Source organism: Mauremys reevesii, linkage group 1 (assembly GCF_016161935.1).
Source record: "Mauremys reevesii isolate NIE-2019 linkage group 1, ASM1616193v1, whole genome shotgun sequence".
NCBI classification, from domain to species: domain Eukaryota; kingdom Metazoa; phylum Chordata; order Testudines; family Geoemydidae; genus Mauremys; species Mauremys reevesii.
Window position 1 is genome coordinate 28,753,265 of NC_052623.1, and position 10,413 is coordinate 28,763,677.

The 10,413-nt window shown below is 40.7% G+C and overlaps 1 long non-coding RNA gene across 1 annotated transcript; it reads right to left on the reverse strand.

The window, feature by feature from the left end:
* Nucleotides 1-2,569: 2,569 nt before the first annotated feature.
* LOC120396120 lies at nucleotides 2,570-9,877 on the reverse strand. The gene is made up of 3 exons (XR_005592999.1): nucleotides 9,806-9,877; nucleotides 4,124-4,304; nucleotides 2,570-3,138 (listed from the first exon to the last, which is right to left on the reverse strand). It is a non-coding gene; the product is annotated as an uncharacterized LOC120396120 (long non-coding RNA).
* Between the last annotated feature and the right edge of the window lie 536 nt (nucleotides 9,878-10,413).

Consider the following 10,413-nt stretch of genomic DNA (forward strand, 5'->3'; position numbering starts at 1 on the left):
TACTGGGTAGCTTTGAAGCATTAGCAGAAAGACATAAAATTACTGTGGTAAATTTCTGGAAAGCGTATCTAAAGATGGCAATATGTAATGAATCTAAAGTGGGCTGATCACTAGTAATGCATAAGAGGATGACTCCACATGGCTGATTGATATATATTACACCACCTGGACTGGCCAGCTGGTTTTGAGCAATCGTTTGAATCTTTAAGGGATTTCATAGAACTCAGTTCATTTTCAACAGCAATTTCTTTACAGGAAATGAAACCTGTCAGGTGCAACTGATATGGGTAGTAAACAATTGATTAAGTCTGGTAAAAACTACATCCTCTAAGAATATAATGTATTATCAAGATGAGCAGGAAAAACATGATATACAAAAGACTTAAATGGCAAACCTTGGTAACTGCACTCCTTGTGGCTGTGAACTTGTTATTTTTCATAAAGGTCTTGATCCAGCAAAGCACTTAAGCATGCACTTAAAGTTAAGCACAGGAGCGGTCCCATTGAAATCAATGGGATTACTCCTTTGCTTAAAATTGAGCACACGCTGAAGTGTTTTGCTGGCTTAAGTACTCAGTTACAATAAGACACAGAGACACACAAATATATGTATGTGATCTTAATATACACACACATATATGTGTGTGTTAAGACCAGACAGGACCACTATGATAATCTAACCTGGCCTCTTACATAATACCTATGTTAGTAGAATGTGGGTGCGTGTGGGTGCATGTGCTCACACATGCATATGACAAGGAGAGATTATTCATAAAAAAGTGAATTTTAAGTCTGTCTTTTATATTAAGGTTTTTGGCCCAAAGCATTTGTTACTTGTCATTTTATATCCTTTTAACATACCATGAGGTAGTGATCTGTGACATTGTCCTCCTTTAACAGGGAGGAGTATTGAGATCTGAAACCCCCCCCAAAGCAGTGCTGTTATGTGACTGATCTACAGGAGGTCATCACACAGCAAGTATGTGTGTGTCTATGTGCAGATGGCCTCATCTCCCTCACCCTAACTACACCACACATGACAGTGCATCCTGGAGGTCTGATATCCCTGACATACCAGCCGATAGTGTAACAGACACAGAATGAGAACACCACTGGCTGATTTGCTGGGAATTGTCATGTAGCCCAGTCACTGCAGACTGCCTTCCTAACATGCCATCTGACAGCATTACATGCTAACCACTCCATTGTGCCCATAGCCCCAATGCAATCAGGACCTGTGGTTTCCCAGGTGCACCTCTGGCAATATTAACAGGCAGATGTTTAGATTTCAGTCCTACTTGTCACAGGGTCACTTTTCAATGAAACAAGGTTTCTCAACATATTATAAGAGCCCTTGACGATTGATCTTGTTAATGTTACAGTCTTGCTGCCAGAAGCCCAAAGACATCACACTGCTACTTTGGATTATAGAGAGGAATCTTAATTCCTACCTTTCTGCTTGTAGTGGGGCCACAAATCCCTCTATTTACTGCAATAGTCCACCTGGGGCACCTAAGCGGTGTCAGTACCCTGATGCCGCTCTCATTTAACATTTATATGAGATCACCAGCAAGTGCTATGGGTTTCCACATCACCAATATGCTGATGAAACCCAGCTCTGTGTCTGCTCCTCAAATGAGGACAATGTGGTTTCTTTACTTCACATAGCTTGAATCCATGGGATATTGGTTGAAAAGTGGCTGTCTCAGTCCAGGGACTCATGGGGTTATGTTAGTAAGTGTGGGGCAGGAAGGGCAATTTAAGGAACTGGCAGGAATTGTGACTTTACCTTCCATGGAGGAAATCTAACCCTGCCATGGCCAAGGTATGTGCAGTCTCAAGGTCCTTCTATTTTAGGCATTTGCACAACTCCTGCTAGATACCCACATACCAGCACTGCCCACACCTTTTACTGGCAGGTCGGATAGCTGCACCCACTCCTCTCTGGTATCCACAGGGTTTTATCTGTTTGCTAAATACACGCTGTTCCTACGTCCCAGCGACTGTAGCTACTGCAGCAGTGCACAGCATATTGTCTTGTAAATATGGCAAACTGCAAGAACACATCAGACCAGTACTTCTTCTAGCTGACAAATGAATTCTGGGTTCAAGATACTGATTCTTATTATTGTCTCTCTGCCAAGTGGTAGCAGATGTCTGTGGCCTTGCAGATCAACAGTGGAGGAGAAAGGAGTAATGTGGGGTCTGGATATATTCCAAGGGCAACTTTTTTAATTGACATATATACTCTGTTCTAGGAAGAGAGATGGCTGCAGAGAGCATGCAGAACAATCCCTTCTTTTGGGAATCTCAGCCTTATGCCATTACGCAATTCCCAGGAAGCAACTCAGCCTCAAGAACTGGGTCTAATCACACACTGTAGCAGACAGCAAACTCGCCTGCTGCTTGCACAGCTCTCTCTAATCAGATCCTGCCTGTCCAGTGAACTTTGAATAGCCCAAACTAAGAACAACACAGCATGTCTTGCCAAGACGGAACAGTTGCTTGCATTCTAAGAATAAGAACTTGGAAGACTAAATGAAAAATTGCTACCTGGTGACACCTGCCATAACATGTTGGAAGATGTTTATTTGGCTCAAGTCCCATTTTCTCAGAGACTGCTTATCTCTCTTTACACCATCATGTCATCTGTGCTTAACTGGGACACTTAGAAAGTAGACACTTCAGCTTGGTAAAGGCTCCGACCCTGCATTTGGGAGTCTAGCTTCACCCAGTTACAACTGCTCTTTCAGAATAGCCTGGACTGACACCCTTTAAAAGTAAATAGGGTCAGGTTTAGCATTTTCTTCAGTGTCATTAGCAACTGAAGTTACTTGTTAGGGTTATGTATTAAAGAACCTGAATAGACTAGAACATATCCAAAATAACGATTGGCCATTGTTTTGTCTGTCTTTCCTAAAGAACCAGGAAACATGTGTGATTTCACTGTGCAGGAGCCTACAAGATTTTGATCTTGTTTGCCTTGTAACCAGCCAGAAGGAGAGATGGTTAGTTGATTCTGGGAGATCTTGCAAGGTGTTTCTGTGCTTCTTGCTTTTGTCAGTTTTCACATTCCTCCGACTCTTTTCTTTTGCATTTTTCTGATTGTAAAAATGCAAGTGACTTTTATACGTTTTCCTATAAAAACAATATTGGGATGAGATGTACTTGGGGATACAAAATAGGCTTGTAATATAAATATGAAGATATCTGAGTATAAAGGAAATGTATTTCTTGGATTTCTAGTGATCCCAGGTGGCTTAACTAAAAGCATAGAGTGCTAAAAAGAAATAGGCTGGAAGATGGGAATGATGGCCCAGTTTCACAAAGGTATTTAGACACTAATTACCATTTATTTCAGTGGAAGTTTGGAGTTTAAACACCTTTGTGGATTGGGGTCGATCTATTTTTTGGGCTGATCTTACAGTATTTGAAAAGCACAGATATACCCAACTGAGCTACTTCTTTACTTTGAACTATTAATTTATGAAGATAACTTTGTGGAGCTCATCCTTAGTTAAGCTAAAATGAGTTTTCTATCCCCTAAACAGGCACAGTATAGGAAGTGGTACAAGCTTCCCAAAACCACTCCACCAATATGTGTCAATAGCAATTTGGAGAGATCATATATTTGCATTGTTATTATTAATTGTTTAGAGTGCAGCAGTACCAAGGAAGTCCCAACTGAGATTGGGATCCCATTGTATTAGGGCTATATAAACACCTACTAAGAGATAGTCACTACCCTGAAAAGCTCATAACCTAAATAGACAAGGGATGAAAGGTGAAACAGAAGCACAGAACTGTCAAATAACTTTCCAAAGTCATACCACAGGTTTAGTGGCAGAATGAGAAATAGAACCTAGGGTGCCTGACTGACAGTCCGATTCCTTATCCACTGACTACACCATTCTGCCTCCCTGGACATGACAGGTTCTGTGCTCCTTCAATGTGGCATCTCCACAGAAACTGCTAATAAAGGCTCCAGTTAGGGCCTTTAGTGAAGTGTTATTGTGGAACAAGTCAATGAAAACTTGTAATCAATATGCTGCTGTTGTCTAAAAAGCAAGACAAGCATTAGACTGTATTAAGGAAAGGCTGGATATAATACGGAAAACATTACCGTGCCAACTCCCAGTAGAGTCAATAGGCATTGACGTTGTGCAACACCTTGGTCGACGAGGCCCCAAGTCACTAGGAGCTGCTGGAAAGCCTGGTGTAATTGCAATAAGGTAAATTCATCAGGAATGGAACCAGCTGTACAAGAAGGAAACAGTCCTTTTTAATATACCGCTGCCAGGAAACTGGGAAGAAAGAAAAATGAAGGCATCTTAGTTTGGCCTATATACTTTATTGAAGAGTCTATTTAGACTGTAAAGCCAGAAGCTTTTTGCCTACAGGTCTGGGGAATCCACACAGTATTTAGGAGCCATAAACATATATTTTCTTTCCAAACATATGGCATTATCAGCCTCAGTAGTCTCCTGCATGACAGAAATAACTCTCTTCTTGACTGGTTAAGTCATAATGAGTAAGAGGCAGCCTCTTGTACTGGCTTCCTGAAAGCAGAGTGGAGGAGAGTGTTCATACTGGCATGGATACATGGAAGAATTATTAACCGTCTCTGTAACTGAACGCTACGATAACTCTTAAGACCATACCTGATCACAGGGAAGTTGTTTTTAAACACTCTTCATCCTATACATTTCAGAAATGTAAACAGCAGCAGCTGTAATTTTCTCATTCTGTTCATTTACTTAAGCACATATGTAAAAAATCCTGTCTTACATTTATTACCACTTTAGGACTCATCTCTTCTTTGTATCTGCCTCTTAAATAAAGAGAGAGGTTATGTAGCATGTGAAATCCTACTGTGCTGGAAAACCTGGACAGTGTCTGCCTTTCGCAAGCTGGAGGGGCTGCAGAGGGGCTATACTGCAACCTTATTCTCCAGGAGGAATTCTGGCCAGCTCCACTAGAATTGCTTGTTGGGGCTCCTGGGGCAGTCGCTCTGCTACCTGTCGAGAAGGGACATCACATGTTCTCCTCCATGCCTACCTATTTCTCCTGAACAGGGAGTCAATGACCTCACCCAGTCCCTCTCCAGTCTCTTTCAGTGCTCCCATGGTTGGTGCTCCCTAGCCACGTTGCAACTGATTCTTACACAGACCATAAATAGGGTGGGGTTGGGAATATTTCCTTGTACACTTTCCTTTACACCTGTGCAGGGGACAGCTACAATCACGTCTTTGGTCTTAGGCAAACATCAGTGGGAGCTTACCTGAGCAAGGAGTGAGGACAAATCTGAGTTTGCCTTAGGTACATTGCATATTCATGTATAATACTTAGTGTCATTTGAGGTCACCTTTCAACTAATACCAAGGCTATATAAGAGCTAAGTTTCATTTGCAGGATGACAGTGAAGGTAATCTTTATTTTTAAGCTTTCCCCCTAAACATAACGAGACACAATGGAGACCAGTGGTACATTTCAACATAGCTCTAGTGATGACAAAGCGCCTATGTTGGTTTACTCAAGCTGAAGATCTGGCCCAACAGTTTTGGCAGAATTCATGAATTTTTAAAACTAAAAATCTTTGTATTCAGAGAAGATAAAAAAATGAATGCAGCAACTTAAACTTTCTTGCAGAGCACCAAGAAAATATAAAGGAATAGTCAGGTGTACATACCAGCCAGGATTTCATTCACAATGCTGCACAAATACTGAAAGTATTAACTGCAAGTAGTCTTGATGTGTTTTTCTTGTTTTAATTTTAAGAAGAGCACTCATGGCGAGATGGACAAAGCAGCATGTGCCTGTGTCTCTATATCTGTTTATGCTTTACAGACCAGTATTCAAACTTTATTAAGTGGGAGGGAGAAAAGTCCACCCTGATTTGTATTACAGCAGCATCTAGAGGTTACAACTGAGATCAGGGCCCCATTGTGCTAGGCGCTGTACAAATGCATAATAAGAGACAGTCCCTGCCCTAAAGAGTCTGCAATCTAAACAGACAAAGGGAGGGGAAACAGAATCAGAGGGAGATGAAGGAATTTGCCCAAGGTCATGCAGGGCCGCCCAGAGGATTCTGGGGGCCCGGGGTCTTCGGCGGCGGGGGATCCTTCTGTCCCGGAGAGGAAGGACCCCCCCGCCAGCGAAGACCGGGAGCGAAGAAGCTCTGGGGGCCTGGGCCCCGCGAGAGTTTTCCAGGGCCCCTGGAGCAAGTGAAGGACCCTGCTCCAGGGGCCCCGAAAAACTCTCGTGGGGGCCCCTGCTGGGCCCGGGGCCTGGGGTAAATTGCCCCACTTGCCCCCCCCCCGGGCGGCCATGAGGTCATGCAGCAAGTTGGTGGCAGAACTGGGAATAGGTGCGAAGGGCATTTTGACATGAATGTGAAAAGGGGAAGTAGGAGACAAGGAGGGTTACGCTAACCTGAGTAGAGCAGAGGGTATTAAGAAGAGAAAGAAGGACTCTGAGCAGAGACTAGAAAGAGAAGGGGAAATCAGAATGACTGCTAGATGTTGCTGAGGGAAGGGTAGGAAAAGGAGTGTCCTAAATGGGGTACAGGGGTGATTTTTAGACAAATGAAGGAGGAAGAAATGTTTGTCATTGGGGAAGATGAACAACCCCCCCATAAATACAAGAAAAGCAAGAGTAAGAGACAGGACCGTAATGTAGCAACCTGATGGAACTTGAAGGGAGGAGAACAGGTTTCAGGAGCGAAGAGTTAGGAAATGGCCCTGGGAAGCCAGTTCTATGTGCACGTGGCTGCAATGCTAGCTGCAGATGCAGTGTCTCTGTAAACAGTTATTGTTCCTTTTCAACCTGAATGGCTAGTCAAAGTCTGGGGCCCTGGTGACATTCCAGTTGAAAACAGAAATTGATGGAGTCTGAAATTTTCTTTGACAGAATCTTATTTACAAGGAATGTAGAACATCCTGTTTCTTTTAACTGAGGAGGAACCAAGAACAAAGGAAGCAGTTTCTTAGTTTACAACCCCAAATCCCTTTAGCCGACATACCCAAAAGCAACACACAACACTCAGCAAAAGTTCACAACTGCCTTTTGTTGTAAACTGGGGGCTTTTGATTAACTCATATGACCAGTTATGTTAACTGAAGGGTGCATTCACACCCAATCTCAAAGACATTTGTGATCTAAGCAGTTACCAGTACATCTCAGCATAATATAATTATCTTAATAAAGAGCCCGTTTAGTTTTAGAAACATGGAATTCTCTCCTGGTGATACCCAGCATGTGGTACGTGAAACACACAAGATAAATAAGACATCAGAGAGGACAGTGAGTGTTGAAATAACTAATGCTTTAGTGTGGCAAACTTTGTCATTTTTTTCAGGGTTTTGTTATATATAAAAAGATATTATGGGAGAAATGTTAACCAATCCATTTTTTTCTCTTTTTTTCTTGTTGCTATTGTTTATTCTGCTTTTTACTGTTTCCTTTTTTTTTTTCCAGTTTATCATCTTCTCTTTTTGGTGTAGCCTTATTGATGGATTGGTGATTAATACTGATTAATCAATCAAATCAGTCACTTAGACTGCACTGGTTTCCTGAGGGCTACAGCATCATGAATATTATTAGTAGTATCTTTAGAATCATAGACCCTAGAAGCACCGAGAAGCAATTGAAATTTATAACAAGTCTCTTCATTAACAAATCCACTAAGCAGATAAACTATCCCACAAACACTGAAGTACAACGCTCTGACTCACATCTCCTGCTGGGGGACCCTGGAGTGTCAGTCATTATCTTCCTCATCATCATATTCATTGTTATCATAGTCACCCATGGTTGCCACCCTGGTGTCTCCCCATGTGTTTCCTCCCCCCACTTCACCAGCACACAGGCTGGGCAACACCTTTTTATCCTGGGTTATGCTTATGCCTACTCAGGCTCATACATATGCATAAGAGTTCCAACTCTTTTTTCCTTATTCCTACTTCCACACCCCAATGTAGGGGTGCCCCATCTCTCATTGGCTATCTCCTTAGTTCCCTTTATTCTCATTAACATCTACTCTCTTGAGTTACCATAGCAACTTGAGGTTATTACAGAATCCTCCAAAACGTTACTATCAAGCATCTTGTGGTAGTAACTGGCACATTGCAGCATATTTTCCAGTCTATTGTTGCATAGTTTCCAGAACATCTCGACACATCTTTCACTGCAATCTTACACATTATTAGTACAGATTATCTTGCAGTCAACTAGTCATGCCACCTTTTTCAGGCTTAAGGCCTTGTATGGCTAAGCTGAATATTTTAAAGCAGAGATGCCAAGGGTTAGCTGTCCTTAAGAGCGAGACGTGAGGCCCTCAAAGAGTGAGATTCAAGGCCAAAGAGTGAGACTTTCCAGGTGGTGTGTTAGGTCAATGCTTAAGTCTGGGACTCTCATTTTTGGTCCTTAGCAACATCCAATAGTCCAGGGTTTTTAATCCAATATAGAGTAATAAAATAAAATCGTTTATTTTAAAATGTACACTGCTTAATATTGCATACGAATCACTTAAATGTCCTAATTCTTACTAAAGTCTAGGGCATGTGAAAATTGTATATGCGGTACAAACCAGTAGATTTTAATAAAATTTGCTGGTTGGAACAAAAATCTGGATGGTTGGAGATCTCTGAGGACCAAAGTTAGTAACCCCTGGTTTAGGCACACAGTCAGTGGACAGAACAAGAGAAATATTTTACATAAACCTAACAAAAAAGAAAACTGTTTTATCAAGACAACAATATGTTTATTTTGCATATCACCCTGCCATAGAGATCATCCATTTGAAAAACACTTTACAGTACAAATATTATTTGGTTTGTATATTATTGATCATATTACAATTACAGAAAACTAAAATAAAGTAATCAGATTCCAAAATAAATAAATGCAAAATAAATTAATTAAAATTAAATCATTAAAATAAAACACAACCAAACAGTACATGAAATGAATGTTAAAAATAAATAGTCGTTTAATTGAATTTAATTAATTTGAAGCTAACGAACTATAGATAAAGGATTGAGATTCCACATTTCTTTTAATATCTAATATCTAGTTTCATATTTTATTCACGTGCTTTGTTATATTACCATCTGGCCCCTTTGCTGTTTTTATAAATTCTTTTTAAATTCTTCAAACTTGAAACATGGGTCAGGATTTTCCAGCTTCTCTTGGATAATAGAGGACAGTGTCCCATCTAGTCCAAGGGTTACTCTAAATGTGTCTTATTCTTTCAAACAAGACTGAGCACTGTGAAAGAACACTGCAAACAGAGTTTCTGACAAAGTACTCGGAATAAATTACTGCACTACCAAAGTAAAAAATGTCAGCAAACAAATTACTGCTTGGAAACCCAAGTGCTCTGAAGAGGACTAATAATAAATAAATAAATAAATAAATAACAATAACAACAACAATACAAATAATGATAATTAATTAATAATAACAGTAATCATAATTATTAAACATACATAATCTACTTTATCAGAGAGGGGATTCGGCACCGGTACTAAAGGAATTAATGCTGTGAAGACTGCTCTGATATTTGTACAGTGTATTTCACTTGGCAAATGACGAGTCACGTCTTTTTCTTCTTGATGGCCACAGGACACCTCCTGCCGATACAGTATATATTTAAAAAAATAAGTCTTGCCTATTACAGGGAAAAAGCCATACATTTGCCCAGTGCAGTTTAAATTTTGAACTGTATTTTGCAGAACCTGCAAACTTTTGATCAAGTCCTGCTCGTTTTTTGGGCAAACTCATATTTTTTTGACCAAGTACTCACACACACAACTCCCCCCTTGCATAGCCTCCTCTCTCCTCTCATGTGCACACAGAATGCAGGCCTGTAGTCTCCATGGTCACCAAAGTAAACAAGCTTGGAAAGCGGCTTTCCAAGCTCTAAGCCTCGGGCCTGAGGCCCTAGATGTAGTGTTGTCTCTTATTGCGCCTGAGCAAAAATATTTTAAATCTTTATATATTTAGTCAAAATTCATGAGATAAGGTTAGGAATGTGTGTGAGAGTGAGATAGCATGCTAATAGGTGAGTCTCAAGTCCAATGAGTGAGACTTGACATGTCTGTTACAGGTCTGAGGCCTATGTTACAACATTAATTAATACTTATATTTCACCTCTATATTCTAAATATATTTAATTTTATTCTTGGCTACATTGGAATAATTGGGGCATTGACTCTTCCACATATTCCTGTCAAGATTTTGGGTCTTTGGGTCAGGTCTGTCCTACCATAATAGGCCATATTTTGATCAAATGAAGTCTGAGGCTCATTGGCACTCTTTGCCTACAGGCCAGACAAAAGGAATATGGTCATGAATGGAGGATTTATTTTAGACCCAGGGACAAGGACACTTAAGACCTGTTTATCATCAACT